Source organism: Lycorma delicatula, chromosome 3 (assembly GCF_047948215.1).
Source record: "Lycorma delicatula isolate Av1 chromosome 3, ASM4794821v1, whole genome shotgun sequence".
Lineage (NCBI taxonomy): Eukaryota > Metazoa > Arthropoda > Insecta > Hemiptera > Fulgoridae > Lycorma > Lycorma delicatula.
The window spans coordinates 25,905,003-25,931,052 of NC_134457.1; the positions used below are offsets into that span (position 1 = coordinate 25,905,003).

Here is a 26,050-nt window from a genome sequence, read left to right on the forward strand (position 1 = left end):
CGCAAATTGCTGAATAACCCGGTATCCGAATAGAAATTTCGCTTAGAGGGTTGAAATTTCTAGAAATGTATTTTGTACTTGTTTATACGTTTTTACTCTATAAAATCTTTCCTAATCCAGTAAATCAACGAATTATTCCCGCTAGATGGAGGTTTAAGGCCCCTTCAAAGTTTTCCTTCCGTAAAAGGAAATTTGAATTCTTATCCTTTACTTTTTTTAAGATGATGAGGAACTTCTTGTAAATATTTTATAGTTACTAATGATATTTCTTTTATTGTAAAGATAGTAAAAGTTTCACAAAATCAGTTCAACCAGTTCTTACTTAAAAATGTCAATCCACTTCAGGTATTTCAGTTTCATATAAAAAACTAATAATTATCAAGAAGAGGAGAGTACAATCTGTCTTATTACGATAATTCTTTTTCGGAGCACTTTTTTTTAATCCTACCTCCCGGAACCGTACCCCCAATTAAGCATGAACATGGTTCCGGGAGGTGCCTTCGCCTCTAGCCGCCAGATGAGGGAAACCCCAGGCCCGGTTCTGGCGTTCCCGACCTCCACCACCCAGCAACCGGAACGGTGTCCTTTGTGATTCGCTTCTAACGATGACACCCCTGAAGGGACGGCCCCGTTGGTTCTCAGTCATCACCATCGCCCACCCGTGCAAGCAAGAGCGAATGACAACTCCGTCGGAGCTGTACCTCACCCCCTCGCTTCTCGATATTTCATTTGCAATATTCCTGACACAAAACCCGTCACAGTCCACAGAACTGAGTAACATCGTTCCAACGATGGTCCCCACCTCGAGATGCCCAGTTACGGCAGTACAGTCGCGGCTTTCCTCGTCCCACCACGGGCACTGGAATATCACGTGTTCCGGCGTGTCTAACTCCCGACAGTAGTAGCAGAAGGGGTCTTCAACTCTTCTTCGTCCACACAGGTCAGAGCAGATTTAGCCTTATTCACATCTACTTACACTGGTGATCCCTGTAAATAATTAAACAAATTTTTTTTAAATTAAAAAGTAGTAAAGGTTACTTGTTTAGTTTAATAATTATTTTTTTAGCTTTAATTTCTATTTACTTACTGTGAAGTAGAAACTCAGGTTTATAGTAATGGTCAAGATTAAATTGATTATATTTGCATTGGTTGCATTCTGACAGAGGTCAGATTGTTGACTGTTAAGTTATCAAGTTTAGAAGGCCTAGAAGACGACGTCCGGTAAAGACCATCAATGGCTAGGAACGGAGGAGGTGGTATGACGGCCGGAATCGTCGCAAGGCGTGTGTTTTCCCCTACGGTGGTCAGGATGTAGTACGTAATCAAAGTAGAGTAGGTTATATATATTTGTAATTAATTAATAAATAATAATGATTATAATTTTTTTTGTCGCAACATTCATTCGAATGATTTGACGCACAACTACATTCCTTTCTTTTCTCATCTAACCGATATTTTTTACGTTATTGAACCTAATTCAACAGTACACCAACCTATATTACCAAATTGTAATCTTTGTATTAACAATTTTTATTCTCCGATAAAAGTTTTATTTTAATTTTAGTCGTGTTGCTGTTATTTTGTGAAGAATTAAATTATTTTTAAAAAAATAATTAATTGAACGTAACTTTTTTAGATATGTACATTTTTTTTTGTATTTCTGCAAGTTTTTAAGCCTATAGTTGTAACTGGGAACATCAAAGAGCCGAGTCAGAAGTCATGGAAATACGGTTCCATTAGAAATACTGTGTAAGATGAATGTTGATGGTTATGATAATTATTTTACTGATCTTACCGCCTAAAATTTTATTATGCTCTACAGCGATAACAAACAGATACAAAATAAAAAAGATGGGAATGAGCGTGTGCTGGTGAAGAAACGGAGGGAAATAGTTTTTCGGTATGGTTTTTTTCCACTACGACGTTGGACTTTCTGAACTTTTAGTTTAGCCGCAAAAGAGATGTTGACGTCATTTTTGTAGATTGTTAAATGTGTACGTGTCTATTTTATATGAAGTAGCATAATACATTTTACAGAACCGAAAAAAGAAACAAAGTAATATTTCTTCTATAGAGAAATATAACACAACAGCATAACATTTTTTTTGTGTAATGTAGCAATTGTGTCCATCATAAAAATTGTATTTATATTTAGCCGCGTTATGTCTTTGTCCCGTTGGGTTTGAACCCAAATAAATTTTTTTCATAGCGGCAACAAATTGTGTTTGAACGTATTTTGTAACTAACCATTTTTTTGTTAACCCGTGTAATTTTTTTAACACTAATGAAATTTTTTTACAATATTAAAGAAAAAATAAGATTATCTTTTGTATGGTTTTAATCACACCTAATAACTACTTATGTAATGAATATAATGCATATAATAACTACCTAATGTACTTAAATTGTCCTAAAATTAGAGAATTTTTTTACCTATCATTTTCCAATTATTGGTAATTTCCGAAAAATATCAGTGGGGAATGAGTTTTTTTTTTGTTAAAAATAAAGAAACTGTAACCAATTGCGTAACTTCCTCAACTTTGATGGAATTGCTCCCGCCACAAAAAAATTAAAAAAGAAAATTTATTAAAATTAAACAAAAGATTTATTGTCACTGTCCACTTTAGAAATCACATTACCAAACTTTGAGTTTATATGTTAACAAGAAATAACTGAAATTCGTCAGTCTTAAATTTTTGTGATATTCGTCGAATTAATATTTTAGAACCTGTAAATAGTATTTTATTCCAATAACTAACTATTAAATTACACTTTTCCTATCCTACTAAACGGTATTTGTCTGTGTGTGCGCGCCCCCTTAGCTTAGCTCTGGAATGTAACGATCACTAGCGGAAAATCCCAATTCGTTAGTACATGTCTTGTGGTGGTCAGGTGTATAGTTGTTATATTATTATATATCGATATACCATATATATATATATATATATATAGTTTTGGAAAATTTAGTACTTTTTAACCGGTTCCGAATTTTCGGACGAAGATCGCAAATATTTCGAAATCGCTCTGACGGTACCCCATCCGCTCCCAGTGGTACCCAACGGATGATAATATTTTCAAGTGCCCCCGAGGCGCTGTTCGGAAATTGGCGAGGGGTGCCACCGTAATATCTCGGCAACCGCTCGTCCTATTTTCATGATTCAAACGGCGTATGTGTCAGCAGGTCTAGGGCTAACTGTTTAACGCATCGGTTACACTCTTGATTGACCGGATCTTGGTTATCCGGAAATCAAATCGTTCAGACCTATATTTTGATTGCACTCACCCATCGTAAAACTTACCGATCCGATTTTTCGCTAAATACGCTCAAACCTGTGCACTAGCGCAACTGTAAAGTATAAACTTATTAAGACTAAAAACTAGAAAATAAAAAATAAATAAAAAAAAGCTTTTTAAAACCCACTCTTATAATAAATGCACTAAAAAGTAGAAAATAAAAAATCTAAAAAACATTTTAAAACGGCACTCTTAAATTAAACGCACTGAAAAAAAAATTAATTATAGGACAGTATCTCAGGATGGATTTGACACCAAACTTTGATGGTGGTATGTAAGATTATGTGAAAGTCATAGCTTCAAAATAAAAATTTGATGTTTTTGCCAATTTTTTCTTATGCGTGATGAATGGCTTAAAGAGTGGGGTGCAAACACGCATAAGAAAAATTTGACAAAAACATTAAAAAGCTATGACTTTCTTATAATCTTACGTATCACCATCAAAGCTTGTTGTCAGATCCTTTCTGAGATACCGTCCTAAAGTTATTTTTTACCTTTTAATGCGTTTAATTTAAGAGTGGTGTTTTAAACGTTTTTTTAATAAATATTTTTTATTTAATTATGTGATTTTCTTTCTTCATAAAATAATAAACTATAACAAAAAAATAGGCACCGGAATGTACCGATCACTAGCGGAAAATCCCGATTCGTTAGTATGAATTTCTAGAGTTAAATTAAAATTTAACTTTAGTTAGATCAATTTTCATCATTCAAAAAATTTTTTTTACACGAGGTAATCAATTTTGGATACCTGATAATCCCATTCCGAGATGCCGCTCGCCAGGTCTGTGGAGACGTGACGTAGGTACGCCCTGCAGCTAGTAATTAATAAACCCATCTCTGATAGAAACCCATATATTTTAAATATTAGAGGAAGGGATGAATATTTGAAAATTGTTTTTTCTAATAATTTTAATATCAAAAAGGCAATAAGGAAAACGTTTACCCATGTCGTATTTTTATCGAATACGATATTCTGAATTTTCTATTCTGTTAGTCTCTTGGTAGATAAAAGAATTTAAATTATTCATCAATACCCCATTTATACAGAAACCATTTAGCCTAATTTGAAATTTTCATATTAGCGTGGTTTGGAAAATATTAAATATAATTGAATTTCGTTAGACTGCTTTACTTATTCCTTTTGAAAACTTTATTGAAGACTTACCACATCCTCAAAATATACTTTACACAGGTAATTATTAATTCAAAATAGAATTACTTAAAAAGAAGGACTGCATAATATTTTTTTTTATTTGAAGGAAGGGGATGATTTTTTAAAAGGTTTTTGAAAATATTGATGATAATAAAAAGAAGGATAAAAATTATAAGTAAATTAAATTACTCTATACTAGAAAAAAAAAATACCCGTCGGTTATTTTAATTGAGATATGAGACCTCAACTTTCGTTTCTACTCGCCCATTGGAAGGAGTTTTCTAAGTCTTAATAGAATCGATCACTCTCTGCCTGAAGTATAAGAATCTACCTGGAAAATTTATATTTCTATATCAATCCGTTCCTGTAATATTAAACGAAATAGAGGTCAATATTGCCTTTAAAATCATATACACATATTTGTAAGCGGAACAAGACATATCTCGATAGTTCATAATCCCCTAGGCTAAAAAATACTTATCACTCCATGGGTCATTTTTAGGCACAATAATAATACTTTCTCTCTTATATTGCTTAATAGTTGAGAGAAAATAAAATTAGTTTATTTGTTTTGATAATTTGAATAATAATGTATATGGTAAATAATAATAATATTTAGTCTTTAATATTATTAATACACGGACAAAGTAGTAATTGAAAAGATAAAAATCGGTTATAGCGACTGCTACATTAATAGCTTAGGAGAGGAAGGTACAATAATTGACTATGTTGCTCCTATTGTGGACTACTGCTTATGAGACAGCGCCGACTAATTAAATTTTTTCAGAAGTTAACTAGCTGAAAATTTAATTTAATTTTTTTTTTTTTCACCTGTGAAATTAGATTGTATTATGAGATTTCATTCAAAGATGATTTCGAAAATAGAAGACACTATTGATAGATTAAAAAATAAAAATTAATGTTAGAAAAACAAAAGTAAAGAAGGCAGAAACTTACAAGCCAATAAATGAGTAGTCTGCACAAAAAAGAAATTGAATGAGTAAAACAGTAAGGATAATTAATATTATAATAACTTGATCGCAAAATTGAAAACGAAATAAAATCTAGAAGAGGCTGCTAGAAATTACTACAAATATTAATATTATTGTTACTATAAGGACTAAGGTAATGAAATGTAGTAGAAATAACAAAGATGGACCACTGAATGTGAAAATAGGAGGAGAAAAGATTATGGAGGTAGAAGAATTTTGTTGTTTGGGAAGTAGAATTACTAAAATTACTAAAGATGGACGAAGCAGGAGCGATATAAAATGCCGAATAGCACAAGCGAAACGAGCCTTCAGTAAGAAATATAATTTGTTTACATCAAAAATTAATTTAAATGTCAGGAAAAGATTTTTAAAAGTATATGTTTGGAGTGTCGCTTTATATGGAAGTGAAACGTGGACGATCGGAGTATCTCAGAAGAAAATATTAGAAGCTTTTGAAATGTGGTGCTATAGGAGAATGTTAAAAATCAGATGGGTGGATAAAGTGACAAATGAAGAGTTACTGCGGCAAATAGATGAAGAAAGAAGGATTTGGAAAAATATAGTTAAAAGAAGAGACAGACTTGTAGGCCACATACTAAGGCATCCTGGAATAGTCGCTTTAATATTGGAAGGACAGGTAGAAGGAAAAAATTGTGTAGGCAGGCCACGTTTGGAATATATAAAACAAATTGTTAGGGATGTAGGATGTAGAGGGTATACTGAAATGAAACGACTAGCACTAGATAGGGATTCTTGGAGAGCTGCATCAAACCAGTCAAATGACTGAAGACAAAAAAAAGGACTAAGGACGTATTTAAAAAAACACAGTTACGAGTTGAAGCATCTTGTAGTACGTTTGGATTGTACTTTATGTATCGAAGTGAAACTTGGAATTAAGAAAAATGTAAAAAGGGTAGAAACATTTGAAATGGGGGCATGAAAGAAATTTACGAAGATTACATATAAAAATTGGCAAATTAAGAGAAGGGAAGAATAGAAACTTAATCAGAAGAACTGTTGGAACATATGAGAAGAAAAGGATCGATTAAAACAGTAACTAAGAATCAGCAGAACGTGGAGAAAAAGGGACCTGAAAATAATAAAATAGATTGTAAAAGGAAATGAAAGCTATCATACTACCATGACAGTTTAGCTAGAAATAGAGGAGAATAGAGACGGGCATGTTGCAAGGGCTATTTGCCTTAGAGCAGGTAAACGTAATTATAATCATACCTACCCAATGTAGGTATGATTATAATTACGAAATTTTGATAGTGTACATATGTTTTTTTCTGACCACTATTGAATTTTAATATGATTTTAACAACATTAATTTAATCAATTTCAATTTTATATCGATTTATTTATTTGTACAATGGTCTTCATGTTTGCTCTTTGCATATAGGAAACCCTCAATAACAACCAAGTATCGTATAAATTCCTGTAAAAATAATGTTAGGAAATTATTAGTTTAGGCTGTTTATAATTTAATAAAAGACCATGGAGTCTTTTTTTTTTTTTTTAATATATAACTTTAAAAATAGATCGGTAGAATGGGGAATAAAAAAAATTGAGGTGTTTGTGCTTAACTTTTTAGATAAAATAAAATAGCCAGCAGGAGAGTAAGCTGTCGACTAGCTAGTTTGACAGGTTGTTTTCTCATTTTTACTAAGGTATTGTGTACGGTTAAACATAGCCCGGTAAAGTTTGGCAACAACGCATAATTTTTCTGTCTCTAATTTATTCTTTATTTGATAAATTGATTTATGTGTAATTATGTGGTCTTACTTATTGCAATTGTACTTAAATTTTAATGATAATTAAAATTTTAATTTTAATTTTCATGATGTGTTTGTATGTTTTCGAATAATTTTTTTCTGTTTAAAGTTCGTAACATTCTTTATAATTCAGAAATAAAATGTATTTCCAATATTCTCATGGCTTGTATAAAATACCAATTTCAAGAATAAGAATTTTATTTTGAAAGAAAGATTAAAAAAATTTAATTGACCAAAAAATGTATAGGATAATGAAAAAAGGGATTGTAGGATTTCCCCAGACCTTGAAAGTCAGGGAAATTTTTTGAAAAATCACCATAAGTCATGGGAATTTATTGAAATTTATAAAATGTCACTTGAAAAATTTTTCTCGAGCAGGAAAATTACTAAAAGATGAAGACTACTTATGTATTTCTTTTTCGAAAGGCTTAAATCATCGGAAAAACAGAGAAAATTTCGTAGAAACTTTTCGTAAATTATACATCTGATTCAAGTTTGAAGTGTACAGTAGTATAGTGTATATTTGAGATTGCTTGAGCTTTGTGCATGAATTGGATTCTTCAGTAATTTTTGAACATGAAAAACCAATTTTTCATTTATACCCTTATATATTAATAGGGTATATTATACCCTATAATAGCGCGAATGCTATAAATAAGGTACATCTCTGGTTAAAAAAATCCATTGAATCCAACCAAATGTAATTGAAATTCTTTTGAATTAAACAAATCCTATTCAGTGATTTTTCAATAACATTCGGCTGAATTCAACTGCTTTCTTCAGTAGGCAACTAATTAAATCCAAACAAATCTTATTTAAATTAAACGTCTAATTTCCAAACCGTGCTCCGCGGCGCGGGGCAGCCGCGGCCTCTTCACAGAGACGCCGCGAAATATTGTTAAATCTTCATAACTAATTGAACCATGACATTTATAATTATTAATTTAATGTTAAGAAAGTAAAAAATAACGAAAATATACGAGTTTTATTTATTTTCATCTCTTACTTAGTAGTGATACTTTTAGTAAGGGTAGGAAGACGCCTTGGAAAAATTATAATTGAAAGAGTGCGCTGCTACTCGGAAAACTTTGGCAACTACTGATCTACCAGTTTCCACTGAAGTAAAATCAATTAACTGATTCAATGATTTTTTTTTTAAGCAGGGCAGAAAATTTCAAATACGTATCTAACAATTTGTACAATGAATAAGTAAGTATTCATGCTGGTAATGTATACATATATAATGGGTATGCGAGTACTCGAAGTTTACGAGTCAACTTGAGTATAGACAAGCCTTTAAAAACATTTTTACTGAGAAATATTTTTAAACTCGTGAATTCTCCTACCCCCCAATTACTTTTGTGAATAAAATTAGAATACTTCTACTGTGAATTATGTTTTCATATTTTATTGATATTAATTTTGTATTGATTATTTTGTAAAATATTACCAGTTTTTGAATTTCCAAGTTAAAACATAATTGAATCGTTTATTTTACAAATCCGCTACATTCCATATGAATATTTATTGCACATAACGGATTTTTGAAATAAATGATTCAATTATGATCTATTTTGAGCGTTGTTTGGAAAATTATCGTTAGACTTCATCTATAACATGGTTGTTTTAGTCAGGGAAATTACTTACAAAATTTTGGGTAAACCCTGAATTAGTTTTCAACTAATATGTATCAGTTAGTTCGATTAATCAAAAGAAAAACAAAATTGAATCTAGTAAACCGATTTATTAACATTATAAACTGATTTAGTGGCGTTGTCAACTACATTCCGTATCATAGACTTTTTTTCGAATTCATCGATTAATATTTAGAACGGTTTTTATGTATTTTTTATCAATAATTTTAATTAAAGCTAAATACTGAATGTTCTACATTGTCGTAACGTGTGTACCTTTCTTTCTATTTCCTGTTTTTAGCCTCCGGTAATTATGTTCAGATATTAATTCAGGGAATGATATGTATGAGTGGTAATGTAGTCCTGTACAGTCTCAGTTCGACCATTCCTGAGATGTATGATTAATTGAAACCCAACCACCAAAGTACACCGGTATCCACGATATAGTATTTAAATCCGTTTAAAAATAACTGACTTTACTAGGACATGAACCCTGGAACTTTCGACTTCCAAATCAGCTGATTTGATTAAGATGCGTTCGCCACTAGACCAATCCGATGTGTTTAATGTGTGTACCCAAATAATTCTTCATTAACGCATTTTGGATTATGATTTATTTAACATTAACTTATTTTACTTTCTCGTTTTTATAGCCGTATAGCTCTAGCAGGGAAAGTGTTATTTTAATCTGTCCAATTTGGGCAAATGCTGTTTTCACCGAATTTTGACGTTTTGACACCTAAGAAACTGAAAAAACGGATATGTTCCTATGTACGCCTGTGTATTAAATTACACACATTAGCCTCTAAATCACATTATATCTCCAGAAATACTTGATCGTTTTTGACCAAAATTGGTCAGATTAAATCTATATAAGGGGCATTGATGCCATTAAATTGTCCGCTTAAAAGGTCAAGGGGGGTGAGGCTGTAGAGTAAGGTCATCCTCAGTATCTCGAGATTTCACCTGATGTAAGGTCATATTTTTCCTAGGCACGTTTGTTAACGATTAAATTGCAAAAGAATATTTTTGCAAAATCTCACTCCTACAAACATTTTACCCCAAAAAGCTATTCTAGTTGTGTGCTATGTTATGAGGTCATAGGTGAACGGTGGAATTAAATTATTTAAAATGTAAAACAGTAACTATCTGGCCGGGTCTCCAACTCGATAGCCCGGTCGACTCGGTACCTGGTGCGCTAAGTCTCGCGGCTACACCAGTCAGCTGAACCAAACAAGAGAAATTTGTTGTATATAAGTTATAAAATTACGTTAGTTTAGTTAGTGATCTTCGCCGCTGAATTACGGTATGCGCGCGCTTTAGTAAGAATCATTGAATTAAATAAGCGAAAAAGTATATTTAAATAAAATGAAATATTTTATCAAAATAAAATATTTTAAATTACGTTGTGTGTGTGTAGTGTAAGCCGTGCATCAGAAGAAAATCACAGTTGTAGAACTTTATCGGAACGCGGCTTCCTCATGACGGCAAAGTCCTACAACTGTTTTGTCAGCTTTTTCATTTAATATTATTTAATGTACTTTTACTTTAAATTATTATTATGGACGAGTTGATCAAGATTTAATCAACTTATTTAAACAAGGTTTCCATTGATTTATCCAGGCAAATGCGGGGGTGTTCCTTTCTTATTCATGGAATAGTTCGCATATTCATTCCTGACATGGCGTATGTTTTGTGTTTAGTTATTTACCAATTAGAATAAAATATTTAATTAATTTATTATTATTAAGGGAATTTAAGGACCGAGTTTTTCGCGTGCAATTATTAAAAATCTATCGAACTGTTACCTATCAAACTACTGGACAATTTAGCGTTAAACGGTTTTCAATAGATGCACATCAATTAAGGAGAAATATATTTCAGGTTGTATTGTAAATTTTCTTTTTAAAGGAATAACTCTACTTTACTGTTACAAGAAAAATTTTTTTCCGGTTGTTTGAACTTGTCTATCTGGTTCTAGTATTTACAGAAAGCGTGTATAAAAAAAGGTAAGGTAGAGGTAAAGGGAGTTTTTTGGTGTTATTGAAGGAACTAAAGGAGAAATGGGTGGACGGGATGGATGGGGAAGATTTTACCTGGATATTTTCCCATCCTTTATTCATGGGACCGGGTATATTGTTGTTGAGTTGTTTAGCTCAGGTAAAAATTACTTTGTCGAATTTTCATACAAAAGATATTTGCCTGCCTTCCTCCTACACAGCGTGTACAGTTGCCTATGCTTATTTCCTTTTATATTCTTAAAATAATTTTTTTATGTTTTTATTTTTTTGCCAACCGAGTTGTTTTTTTTTTAATGAAACCAGAGTACTTATATTAATATTATATTCATATTATCAGATTTTATGCCCTTTTAGAATATGTTGTCCAACGATTTTTATCGTTTGTTGTTGTGTGTTTCTTTACTAGAATAATTTTATTCTTCTATTGGCAAAGATGGCTCGCTCCTTTACAGAATTTTAATTAAATTTTTTTTGTAGTTATTAATTTTTACTTTCCCGTCTACATAGCACTATATCAAAGCTGTAACTCTAGAATGGAAAGTATTGTAACCAGTCCAATTTGGGCATATGCAGTTTTCACTGGATCTTGAGGTTTTCACATGTACGGAACCTAAAAAAACCGGATGGGAATTTTCCGGATGTTAATGTACGTGTTTGTTCGATTTTGGCCTCTAAATCACCTTATATTTCCGAAACTACTTGACCGATTTTGACCAAACTTGGTCAGATTACATCTATATATGTGCTATTGATGCCATTAAATTTTCAACTTAAAAGGTCAAGGGAGTGAGGCTGTAGAGCAGGTCACCCTCAATATCTCGAGATTTCGCCTAATTAAGGTTATATTTTTCTTAGGTGTATTTGTTAACAATTTAAAAATAACAATATTTCCAAAACACATCTCCACCCAAAAAAATGTTTTAAATTTGAAATATTTTTCTAATTGCTGTGACGGCTGTTTTTCATTATGGTTACTTCTGGTGTTGTCTAATTACGGATATAAATTAATTTTGCTAAATTGGGAGCTCCATACCCCGCCATGCGGCAGGACCCGACCAAAGGTTTTAACAAATTTCAGACGGGCGTTTTTTAACAATTTTCTTCTTTCCTTTTTTATTGTAATAAAGACTGCTTTAAAAAAATATTTTTTTATAAAATTGAATTTTGACTCCCACGTTGGAATTCGCGTAAAATGTAACAAACATGGTCGTGTGAGGGTATCGATTTATATATTTTCAAGGACGCTGAAAATTATTTTAATATTTAAAGTTGTTGAAATAGAAGATTTTTTTTTTTACTAATACCAGATTTGAAATTTGCGGTTTTTACCTCAAGAAAATATTATTAACTTGTAATTATAACGTGGGAGTTTTTCAGTATGTCATTAATATATCAATTATATTTTATTTATATATATAGCCGCGTACGGTAAAGTCCTACAACTGTTGTCAGATTTTTAAATTAATTTCTTTAAAATAGTTTTTCGGCATATAACCCACTAACAACTCGGGTAATTTTACGAGAAAAAAAATTAGCTGGAAAGATTTTAACCCAAAAAAATTGGAAAAACCTATTTGGAACCTTTTGTTTTTTTTTAATTTCTTCGTAGGATTTATCCTCGTCCTGTTTGGTTAGATTTTTTCTCCAAGGCCCCATTTTTATTAAAATGATAGTTTAACCAATAAGATTTTGATTAGCTTATTAAAACACTGTATTTTTTAAAATTACGATGATAAGTTTGTTTTGTCTTCTTTTAGTAATAATCAATTAACTTTTTCCGATTTTAATCTTGTTACTTAAAATATTTTTGAACGGACTAGAAATGATTTTTTAAGATATTAAATATTTTTCTGTCTACTAATAATCCAAAGAGAATATAAAAAACAGATTCTGAAAAAGATACGGATGAAGAATATTAAGATATATGGAACGAAATTTATTTATTTTTTTATAGGAGGAGATAATGGTTTTTATTCATTTCTTGAAAATTTTATCGGAGTAAATTAAAACGTCGCTGAACAAGAATTTCTTCGTTCGTCATTCTTTTGTATTACAAATTAGTCCTGTAAATAACAACCCAATAATATTTCCATCTCTCAACCAGTTTTTACTAAAAAAAATTTTCGTTGATTATTTTTTTTGTTCAATTTTTATTCAATACATAGTACATACATTAAATATGTACAATATTTCGTAAATCAAATATTAATTTCAGTGTAAATTAAAAAACCAAATATTTTATTAATAATTGTACAAGTAAATTATTGTATATTGTAAGTTTTACCTCCGTATCACAAGTATCATATTAGAAGATATCAAAAGCCATTTGTTTCATTGCAAGATGAATTTTCTTCTTCGCAAATATTCTGGAATATATGTTATCTGTGTTTTATGAACAAGGTAGAAAATCATGACACTGAAAAACAACAAAAACCAACCAGAACATTCCTTTAAAGTACCTCTTGGCTGAGGGTATTTATCCCACCTACAATCCATAAGGAGATGTCTTTTATTTACCTAGAATCATCATTCTGGTTTCAACCCGTTTAATATACTCTTGTTTTTGAACCAAAATCTCAGTTTTGAGTTTACTCTTTTATATGTATGAATTTAACCGACATTTCCCCCCCAAAAAATATTAAGCCTTATAAAATTCGATTTAGGATACTTAAAAAAATGCTATTACCCATTCTCAGAACTGCGCATCGCATGATGGTAATCACTATAGCTGAAATACGTATTGTTCAACCAGATCCTTAGAGAGTGTTATCGTAGCAGTTAAGTAGTAGCGAAAACATTAAAAAATGTTAATATTTTGAGAGATTTGATTAAAAGGATATTCAAAAAGTGACGCAACCGTATATATGGAAAAAGGGGTAAATTACGATAGTTGTTGAAAGCGAGCTCTATTGTGCGATTCGCATAATTGAATACGATGTTGCACGCTCTTAAATAGATGTTGTAATGTTTTTTGAAGAATTTCAGCGACACATCGTTCAATTTCGCTCTACAATTCGGCAATGATGTGAGGATGAGTTTTGTAAGCAGCATCCTTAAGGTATCTCCACAAAAAAAAAGACAGAAGTGGTAAATCAGGAGACCGAGGGGGCCACAATAACTTCGAAATCACTTGTCCATGAAAACACTGATCCAAGAAAGTCATAGTGTTGTTCGCTGTATGAGCCGTAACATTGTCCCGCTTAAACGGCGGTATACGTCCTACGTACTCTAGCCAGTTTGCAAGTATAGTGTTTACAAATTGTTTCACCATCTGTATGTATCGCTCACTTTTCACTGCCCCATGAAGGAGTATCATAAAGATTTGCCTACATAACATTGCACACCAAACACCCACTTTTTGTCCATGCAGAGGAGACGCCTGCAGCTGATGATGTGGATTTTCCGTACATCAAATGCGTGAATTCTGTGAATTCACGTATCCGTCAAGGTGGAACCGTGCCTCGCCAGACCGAAACCGATCATCGAGTTCTTCGCCGTCTGGCTTACAGACAGCATGAACCACTGACTGAAAGCTTCACGTTTTCCAGCGTCTGGAGGTACTCGTGAACAACGCGAATTCTGTACGGATGCATCTTTAAACACTTGCGCGACGATGTGTGGGCATTACCAACTGAGAAATCAGACCGGCTGGATAGGCGTCGTAGACTTCTTAGGAGTAACAGAATATGCAGCTTGCGCGTCGATCAACTTTACTGGTGTTAGAACTTATTTCGACCACTTCTGATTACGTCTGCCACATTTCCCGCCTCTTGGTACTTGTAGAGCCGCTTGAAGGAGTCCTTATTTCGTAAATTCACACTATACTTTTCTGTGAATGCATTCTTGGTCTGAGCATAACTGGCACATCTACTGTTTTGGAGACAATGAATAATCTCTGCTGCAATGTGTAACCCATTTTCCTCAATTAAACCTGCAACAAAAGAAGAAAACAATCTTCCATAAGATTAAAAATTTATGAATTTTTTTTTTTTAATTGGAAAAATTACTGCCTTTACAATGTGTAATAAAATTCAATGAATAAAAATTTATTTATTTTTTAGGTAGGAGTATTTTCGTTTAGTATTTGGTTATAAATACTAGTAAATATATCAGTTTATTTACGTTATTTATTATTTAACCGCACAAAGATAATGAAAAGGCCTTATATAAATTGACTTATCAGAATTATTTTGTTTGCGTCTCCATCCGCTGTCGCCTATGAATATTTTATGTATTTAAACCAGCAGGATATTTCGACATTTATATAACAAAAATAAAAACTACTTTGGAATTCTGAACTAGTATGCAACTCTCGTGCTATTGAGATTATGACAAATCATATGGTTTGGAAAGTATAATTAAACATTTGTAGACGTCCATTTCAAGAACGTCTACAAATGTTAGTGGTTAACTCGTAATCGCAAATTAGCTGATGTCGAAGTCGAGTTTCTAAGGTTCAAATCTTTGTAAAGTTAGTTGCTTTTATACGGATCTGAATACTATAACGTGGATACAGGTGTTCTTTGGGGTTGTTTTTTTTCCCCGTAGGAGAAGGAAAACCTCTACCAGCCGCTGCCAGGCCCGCTCTGACGGCAAGTGCGAGGCTTTCACCCGCTGAAAAACCTCCCCCTCTAGTCACACAGGGGACAGACCTACTCCACATGGTATGTACACAGACCCTGCGTAATCACCCGGGCGCTTTTGTTACCGAATTACAATAACCAGAGCGACGTCCCCAGGGGATCATCGGCGAACGACGACTCCGAGGAGCCCTCGCCGCCCACCCCCTAAGGCTGGCCGCCCATAGCCGTCCGGCATCGGTCTCTCCGCCTCAGGTCAACAGCAGTCTTCCAGCTTGCCTGCCCCTCTCCACTGCTGGCTTGTTTCTAATTATGGCTGACACCGCAGTCGTTACTGTCATCCAACATCACACCTACGTCATTCACATTTACTGCGCCGTTGCCCATCATGGCGGCCCTCAAGTCTCTCCACCTCCTGCATGAGAGCACTACGTGCTCTGCCGTACCCTGCTCTCCACAATCATAGCGGCATCTCGTGGTACTCCTACTACAGGTAATCTTGAAAGCAACCATGTCCTGATACAAATTGGGTTAGTTCGTAATTGGTATCACCGTGCTTCCGCTCTACCCATCTCCTGACGTCACTGATGAGTCGGTGTGTCCACCGCCGCATTCCATATGTCGTTTCATGCTCCAAACATCTTATCGACACCCAATTTCCTCTCACTCCCTGAAGTAATAGAATATTTCATCCTGGCCTGCAGATCAATCGGTGGCACACCAGCTATGACTGACGCCGCTTCTGTACCTATCTGTCTGAAATAACCCGCAGATTCTTTGGGATTGGGTTTCAATTAACTACACATCTCAGGAATGGTCGACCTGAGACTGTACAAGACTACAATTCACATACACGCATGCATATCATCTTCATTCATCCTCTTAAGTAATACGGTGTTTCCGGAAATTAAACAGAAAAAGGGAGGCGGTAGTCATCCCGTATTACCATACATATTTTTTTTTTGTACAAAAAATTTTATTTTGTGCTTGCAGATGCTTCTATCGCTCTTAAAACATCGTGAAATTTAAGAAAGATTTCGTCTTTACATTATCATAGGAGGAGTAAAACGCTCTACCAGCCACCGCCAGGCCCGCTCTGACGGCAAGTGCGGGGCTCTCACCCACTAAAAACCTCCCCGTCTAGTCACTTGCGTGACTAAAGGGGGATGTTTTCTTAAACTTTTTTTAAGAAAAAATTTTTTTTTAGGTTGCACAACGTGTTTTAATGAAGTATGAACTTTAAAAATCCGCGATTACGACTAATTACTAATTTTTAAATGTTACTAATTAATAAATATGTTGAATAGTATTTTCTTTTCCTTCTGAAATAAAAAAATATCTGATCATAAGCCTATGTTTGGTCCATTTTTATTTAATTATATGCGGAAATATATCTGAGTAAAATGCACTACAGCTTGACTTCCACTGGCAGAGGGGTACAAGGTTTTTAGCCCTAAAATAAATCTGCAGATTAACGGGCGGGTAAAAAGTATTTGTCTGCTAGATTGAATTAACGGTGACCCAATAAAAATATTGTTCACATTATCAGATCGGCAAAGAAGTTCCTTTTCGTAAAAAAAAATAAATAAATATGAATTGTTTGTCTTAATTTATTTAATATTTTAGCCACAAAACCTAAAATAAATTTGTGTACGCCTCCATTGCCCGTACACAGTTTTACCAGTTTCCTAAGTAATGCATTTAAATATGCTGTTCCACGTTGAAGATCAAAATCGCAAAAACAGTTTCAGACAGAAATTTTCTACTCATCAACAATCCTTAGTTGCAAATTGGATTTTTTTCCTTTCATTTTCTCCTGAAGGAGACTGTCAGTCTGAGCGTTTAGATGACCACTAACGTTTAAACCCTTTACCGAAGCACTACCCTTCAAAATATTCTAAAGTCCCTCCCAGCATAATGAGCCGGAGCTCCATTTTTGTTAAAATTCCAGTTAATTCCAGAACGATCAATCAGATCTGAGGAATAAATAATTTTAAAGCAAATTAATATATAAAATTAAATACTTTTAATACTTCTTTCAAACAAGTATGATCCTATCAAATGCAGTTTAGGTATAGTTTCAGATAACGGAAATGTTAGATTAAGGAAATGGACTTTGTGGCTACTATGTAGATGTACTGCTTTTATTACATGGCTTAGAACATATCCGAATACATTCACTGTGTTGTTTCAAGAAGAATCAATCTGCAGTAAAAAATTTATTGCAGAAGTACAAACTGTTTAGTGGTCTTTCAATATTCTTAGGAAATCTGATGTCGCTAATGAAGAAAGAATAAAGGTTGTTTATTAGATTTAATAAAGAAGTTCCGTAAGTACAGATTATTAGAAAATATTGCATTTTACGATAAGTTTGTGAGTTAAACAGATAAATTTTGCTCTGATGAGACGAGACGATTTTTATGAGCATTTATTGATTTAAGGTTGTATAAACTCCATTAAAGAAATGCGCTCATGTTTAATATTACAAAAAGCTAATTATTTCGTATTGCGTACAATTTAATTTTACATAAATTAATTTTTTTATGTTCATTGATTTACCTCAGAATATATCGATGTATAGAAGATATTTTGCAGCAGGTGAAGTTTCATAAAGTTCTCCAGACTGCGAATTATTTTATAATAGTAGTCACTTTAAATTTTAAATTATTTATTTATTTTTATAGAAGGGAATCCTAAATAATTTTGAAGGACTTTCGTCAGTTTTAATCTAATTTATGAAATATGCGTAAGATATAGGGAATCTCAAAACCTAACCATGAATTGAATCCTGTGTATTATAACCAAGCTTTAATTTAAATTTCATAAAAATGATTTTTTTTAAATATATAAAAGTAGGGTAAAAGAAGAGGTCCGTTAGCTCCCGTTTTTCAATTTAATATTCTATGTTTTTCCTAACGATCAATATTCCCTCTCTTTGGAGCGTATTCTTTGCCAAAATTTTATTGTTCACCCGAACTAAAGCATGACCATTACTTTTTTTTAATACAAAATAAATAAATATAAACTGAAAAATCTGTTAAATTATTCGAATATACTTTAATGTATTTGAATTATTTTATGTAATAAAACAAATACTTGTTTAAATATTATTGTATATGTTATTAGGAATTTAAAACTTTATGATTCAAAGTTCGATCATTCTGCAAGAAACAATTCACTAAAATTCAATTATGGAACATGAAATCACGATCGTTCAGCGTCTTTCAATTTTTATTTATATATTGGGGAACACAGAAATATGTTTACTTCTTAAATTTTTTTTCATGTATACGATTTCAATCGTTACAATTAAAATTTGCATAATGTAACATTTCCATTATATATATATATATATATATATAGATACTGGTTCTTCACAATTTTGTTGATTTCATCTACAATACAAAAAACAAATTAATTACAGTTATTTGCTGTATTTCCTGTATCAGAGTTATTTCCTGATTTCTTAAATCAGAGGATAGTTAAGAAATAAAATTATTTATTATACATTTAGTTGATCTTCGTGGAGTGGTGGTAACATATTGTTTTTCCAAGAATTCTGGGTTCGAATCCGTGTCTGGCGTGGCATTTTTCATACGCTCCAAAATTTAATTTTTATATATTCCTAAGTACTTTTTTTCTTTTTACGGTTTTTCTTCTGTTGTTAATTTAATTAATAAATTTTAAAAGTTTTACACCCGACATTGGTATGAAACGTTTAAAGAAAATTTTATTTCGTATTTGTTATTACTTCTCGTATTATGTCAATAACAATATTTTTTTTTAATTTACAGAAAGATATCAAAAATCGAGTAGCGATAAAAATGGGAGCTTCTTCAAAAAATAAAATTAACGTAATTGTACTCACTCCAGCTAAATTTTAAAATCTTGGTCTTTCATTTGAATTACACGGCAAAAACATCTGGTATATCAAGCCATGTAACATCAATTAGCCGTTATTATACTTTTTTAGACGTTTTCCTGCCGAGAGTTTTTTTATATATTTTTCTCTCCCGGCTATAGTTCTATTGCTACTGCAATAGCAATGTATAAAAGAATAGAATAGCGATTTAGCAAAAAGTTGGGTATTGAAGTTTTTGCAAATATCGACGTTTCAAGACGTTCTTGTTCGAAAAATACAAAATAAGTTTTAGACATTTCTGAAAGATGTACGTACTTACATATGTTGGCGTGTGTTTTGCTTAATATTTCCGGTGTTGCTCACCATAAAAATATTTCGAAAATGGCTCAAAAAATTTCTCTATATGTGGTATGATTGTATTAAATTTTGGACATAATTAAAAAAAAAGAATGAGTAATTTTCCCCATCTGAATTTTTGTATAGCGATCGTAAAAGATTAAGTTTCAGTACGATGAAAATACTCATTAAATTATGTAAAATTCCAAGTTTTAATCAATAGGATTTAGGATGTGAGGGATATTTAATTTTATTTCCAAATAGTTTTCCCCACATCTTGAAAATCCGTTGAACAAAAAAAAAGCTGAAATGTGGCAGTAATTTGGCTATATATAGAGGAGCGTACTTAAAATTTCAATTTTATTTAAACTTTAATTTTCAAGATTGAAAATCCAACTGCATCTAGAATTAATGTAGATGATGACAAAGAACGTTTTACAAAAGGATGTCCTACGAGATCCAACTGAAGAATTTAAAAACAATTTAAAATTTTTTTTATAACTTAATCTACTTTAAAGTTGTGGCTGTTATTAAAAATATTATATGGTTTTTTTTTCAAATTCAGCGCAAAAAAATTGACAGATTGTGGTGGCAGCGTTGATTTTTTTTTTTTATTCTTCTAGCGTAATTTATTTTTAGTAGTTAATGAAAATCATCATGGAACGCTACATTCCTCAATATTTACAAATCATAAAAATCTATTATCAAAATATTGAATCTGTTACAGCTACGAATCGTGCACTTCGCGATATCTATGATGTGCATAATCGCCCAAACAAAAACGCAATTCATCGGTTGGTTAAAAATTTCGAAGATACTTTTTCTCAACTCGATGTTGAAACACTAATTCACAAAAGAAATGGTAGGACACAAGAATATTATTGCTGTAAGTGCTAGTGTTCGTGAAAAACGAAATTTATCGATTTCACAACGTTTACAAGAACTGGGCCGTTCTTTAACGATATGACGATTTTTACGTGAATATCTTTGTCTACACCCATATAAGTTTCAACTAACTCAAGAAGTAAATCCACGGGACTATTCTTTGCGTATGTGTTTTTCTGATTGGACTGTAGAGCAGCCCTAAGTGGAACTAAATTTTCATTTTTTTTTTTTTTTAGATTGATGCTCATTTTTGGCTTTAAGGTTTTATAAACAAGCAAAATTTTCGTAATTAGGATTTTTCCAATCCACAAATGGGTTCAACAGCGACCATTACATCCGAAAACAGTTGCTCTTTTGTGTAGATTTTAGACTATTGTGATCATTGGGCCAGTTTTATTCGAAAATGAGCAAAGGAATGCTGTTACAGTAAACGGTGAACGCTATCGAGCTATGATTCGTGATTTTTTGTTTGCGAATTCGGAAAATTTTGATTTGAATGATATGTGGTTTCAACAGGATGGTGCTGCACGTTACAAAGCTGCTGAAACAATTCAGTAATTGCGTCAAAAGTTTGGTGATTCGATGATTCCACGAAATGGTAATGTCAATTGGCCATCTAGATCGTGTGTTTTGACTCCCTTTGATCTTTTTCTCTGTGGTTATATTAAGTCACAAATTTATAACAACAAACCACTAACGATTGATGACTTGAAAGCAAATATACGACGGGTTTTTAGTGGAATCTGATTTGGGCGAAAGAGCCAGTCAAAATTTTGTTTGTCTACGTCAAGCAAAGACCCTGGAGGCCATATGAAAGATGTTTTTGAACATATGTTATCTTTATAATCTTTAAAAAAAATTTGGTTGATATTATACGTCATACTTTTTGTTTTTTGCAATTTTTCTTTTTGCAGTGTAAATTAAAGACCCTACATGAGGTAGCTGTCGCTCAAAGGGGTAAATAGGACCCAAATTATTTCCTAAAAATTTTAATTTTTTATTTTAAGTAATTATATTATATTAACTAGCAATTATTATTAATACTCTAAATACAATATCATTTTGATGAAAAAACTTCACCTAATTGCGTAGGTCAACTGGATCTAAAGTTTTTACAAAGAATTTTGATTTTTTTTTACTAAAATATATTTTTAATAAATACTGCATAATTTGTAAGGTATAAAATTCATTTGATCAGTAGGATCAAATTATGTGACCCATATTTTTTTTTACTAAATACTGCACAATTAAACGTCATTTAAATTAAAAACCGCTGTGGCATATTTAAAATGAAAATCTGTCAAGGGCAAAGCCTGGAAAATTATGCAACCCGTAATCGGATTTTTTTACACTATTATTCACATTTACTTGTTTTTTTGTTTTTTGTTTTTATTATTTTTTTAATACATACATATATATTTTTATTTATTTTTTTAACGTTTATTCTTTTATTTACAGCAGTGTAAAACAACCAATAACAAAATGAAAAAAGAAGATGACGCGAAATATCCTGTGAACAACAACAGTCAGTTGTTTAACTCCTACAGTTAGTAAAACATATTTATATATTATTGACTTAAATAAACATTTTATTTAAATTTTACTTTAGGAATTTTCAGAGAGAAAATAGCAAAAAAATAAAGAGCCAAAACAGTCTTGAAAGGAAGCGTGTGTTCTCCCTGCACACATAAATATATACGATTTATTTGTCAGGGAAACATGAAAGGTTGTGCTAGCAGACAAGAGGGAACTCTTAGAAAGGCAAACTGTTATAGAGGCTTTTGAAATATGTTGTTATTTTGAAAAAAGGAGAGTTTTGAAAATCAGTTAGGTTAATAAATTTCAAAATGTAGACTTTTTAAGACAAATTATATAAAAATGAAGTTTGTGTGTGAATGTTAGTTAAAGAACGACGTAGTTGTTGGTCGATGTACATATCCAACTTAATTTAGTACTGAAAGGAATTGTTAAAATAAAAAAATATAGGGAAAGACAAAGGTTATATATTGAGGCATATTGTAATTTATTGTGAGTGTAGAATGTAATAAGTATTTTGTGTAAGAAATAGAGAATTGCTTCAAATCAATCATCTGAATTATGGTTGAAAGAAATATAAAATAAATATAAATATATTTCAAAAAAATCATTTAAGAATGTGTACTGCTAACCTGCGAGTAATTACTGGGAATAGCGTTAGATTCTTTTAAATTCTCTTTCGTACGGTTTTTTTTTATTTAAATATGATCCGTATTTTAAAAAGAGAATTAAACATTTTTTCCACAATAAGAATCTGTAAATCAAATGTGTAGTCTTTTCTCGCCTGCAAGACTCTTTCATTCCACAAGTTTTTCTCAAAAAAAGCCAACTTTTAGGTTTTTTTGACAGCCGTATTACATGGATCAAACACATCAAATAATTAAAATCGAATGTCCCAAACTTCTAGATATGCTGCGAGTCTTAGCAGCAACAAATTGGGGTCGATCATGTATGTTGCGATTGTATGTTATTTTATTATTATTATTTCCTTAGTTATTATTAGATTATGATTGTCGCCTTCTCTTCAGCGCGTCATACCGCGTTTAATATTCTGGGTGCTATAAATCACGTTTTACTTGGTCTTGCTACATGTGCCTTTAGATCAAGCCTTGTAGCAAGCATACTTGTTGACTTTCGTGAGCCATACTTTGGAATAGACGGGACCAGCTTCTAGCATCTTATTTTGCCCGTCTTAACGGATAACCGAATCATCCGGTTTATAAAGCAGTCTTTTCCAATCCTCATTTATAAAGGACCATCCACGTTAAACTGCACCTGTAGGTATTCCTACCCGTTATTTAATGCACATTCTTAATTTTGATACATCTACTTTTGAAACTAATAGGAATTAGTTAGATTTAGTTATGAACAGAGGTTCATATCCTCCGTGGAGAATCAACGCCATAAATTTTAATTTTGATCTTACAATACAATACAATACAACATTTTTTTGTCTTTCAGCAAGTTTCATCAATTTCTCCAAAATAAATCCAGACACAGCAGTATACACAGATAGGTCAAAACAGAATGATACCGTTGGATACGCATTTTTTGTTTATGACAGAACCTGTATGTTTGGTCTACCTAATATTGCAAGTCTTTACTGGTAAACTATACGCTATCAATAAGGCTTTGAATATCATTAACCCAAAATACCATTATATCCTTATTTGTAACGAATAGTGAAGCGCATTGTAAGCTTTAAAAGATTTGTATTCTAAACATCCTATTTTTACCGAAATCTATAATATAATCACCGAGTTGAACCATCGCAACACACAAGTGAGTTTTTGCTCGATCCCTTGCCATGTGAGAATTCCGGGAAATGAATGTGCAGATTGCGCTGCTAAAGCCGCATGTAGTTAACCCTCAACAGTCCTTCACCACGCGTGTTACTACTTCCGATTTTATTAATTGTATAAAACACACCTTCGAACAAAGCGGGAAGGTGACCGACCGGACTGCTACAGTGTAATAAACTCCGATACATCAAAAGTACTGTTACCATAAGACTTCATGCAGAAGCGTTTGCCGAGAGGAAGTAGTCCTCTGCTGGAGTTGTTCACGAGTATCTGATGTCAGCAGATAACGCAACTATGCGTACGATGCGACTGCCGCTTCACTGTGTGCCACATCCTTGTGGATTGAATGCGTTATGCGGCGTTACGTTGTAAATTAAAATTGCCCATAAAGGTTCACCAAATCTAGACAATGACGATTTAGAAGATTGTTATTATCTCTTCGTCGTGTTAGTATTTTACATAGCTTTATATATATTTTCTTTTTAAATAAAGCATTATTTTTTTAAGATTTCATCTGTAACTGCAGTTATTAGTAATTTTTTAGTATATTAGCTGTGGTAGAGATTGTAAGTTTTTTGTTTTAAATATTTTAGTCTTAATGTAGTTTTAGTGTCTGTTTTGTTATAAGTTTTTTTCCGGGCATTGATAACGTGAAAACGTTTATTGCTCTTCAAAAAAAAAAAAGCAATGAGAATCTCAACAACTTTTGGAGACCCTCAAATACGCCCGAATAATGAGAATTTCTATTTTAGAAACTAGTAGATGTTTTCAATTTTTTTTTTATGGTTGATAAGAAGATATGGCCGGGAGAAGATTAATTTTTTCAGGTCATTATCGAAATTGTAGTAACTTTTTAAGACAGTAATTGAATAAAGTTATCATTAACAGAAAAGTTTGTTAAATATTAATTTAAAAAGATTGAAAATGTAGAATTTATTTAAAATATTGAATAGTTTAAAAAAGTAAGGAAGTATTTACTTAAAGTGCCCATCTCCTGAACGGGATCGTTGTGTCACTGCTTTTCATCCGATGGGCCCTAGATTCAAATCCCTTTCGGCCTCTGTGGCGCGAGTGGTAGCGTCTCGGCCTTTCATCCGGAGGTCCCGGGTTCAAATCCCGGTGTGGCTTGGCATTTTCACACACGCTACAAATCATTCATCTCATCCTCTGAATCAATACCTAACGGTAGACCCGGAGGTTAAAAAAAAAAAAAAAAGATTCAAATCCCAGTCAGGCTTGTCAATTTAACACGAAACAAATATTAATCTTGCATCAATGACTGCGATTGGAGAATCTTCCTGTAGTTGCCTGAGAAACGAAATAAAATAAATACTACTTGTGATAAATAGCGTAACTTTTTTTTTTATTAAATGAATTATTACACGTATGAGGGTGTGCACATGAGGAAGACATGTACCACATACAAAATCATTTCTATATTTTCCCTCTTGCTTCAATTATTATAAAACAATAACCTATAACGTCACCAGTTTCCGTTAACAATTTAATTTATGTATTCCTTATATTTTGGTATTTGAAGTTATTTTACCTGGCTGAGAATTATTTTTTTTTCATAATAGTGTTTCAAACAAAATTAAAGCATATTTATTTCGATTTATTTTTTTTTATTGTTTATTCATCTGTACATGACACACAATCTGTTTTATACAAATTTCAGGATAAATTTATTATATCTAATTGAAATATAGACTTGATTTAAATTTACAAAAATTAATAAATATTAAAAGAATTTTTCGTTATTTAATTCCTCTATAATTAATTCCTTTATAATATTTTGAAACTGCTCTGGGTGAAAAGGGTTGTGTAACTTATCCATTACGGATAAATTTTTTGTGAAATATTTCAGAGGGCAGAATAAATTTTAAGAGAGGTTGCCATCAACGTTTCATTGTAAATTTTGCTTCTGTAGTTAAGTATAATGGAAAATAGGGCTAAGTTAATCGATGTTAAATGAAAAGAGACATTAAATCTTTAGAGGAAGTTCATTGCAATTCGTTACATTTTTATACATGTCTACTAAAATAACAAAGTATCTCCACTTTGTTCCACGTAACTTTATTTTATTAAAAATCAGAACTTTATAATAAATTAAAAATTTTAATAAATTAGAATTCAGGAAATCTTTTTAAAATTTTGATCAGTAATATTCATTG

General features: G+C 32.1%; 1 protein-coding gene across 2 annotated transcripts in view; it reads left to right on the forward strand.

Moving 5' to 3' along the window:
- LOC142320863 (E3 ubiquitin-protein ligase TRIM71-like) overlaps positions 1-26,050 on the forward strand; it is a 101,450-nt gene that overhangs the window by 23,545 nt on the left and 51,855 nt on the right. The window contains exon 3 of one of the 2 annotated variants that reach the window (XR_012755497.1): positions 21,997-22,048. The exons of the other annotated variant lie outside the window; for it this stretch is intronic. The gene's annotated coding sequence lies outside the window, so the exon portion shown is untranslated. Of the gene's footprint in view, positions 1-21,996; positions 22,049-26,050 lie in introns of those variants that run through there. 2 annotated transcript variants of the gene reach the window in all.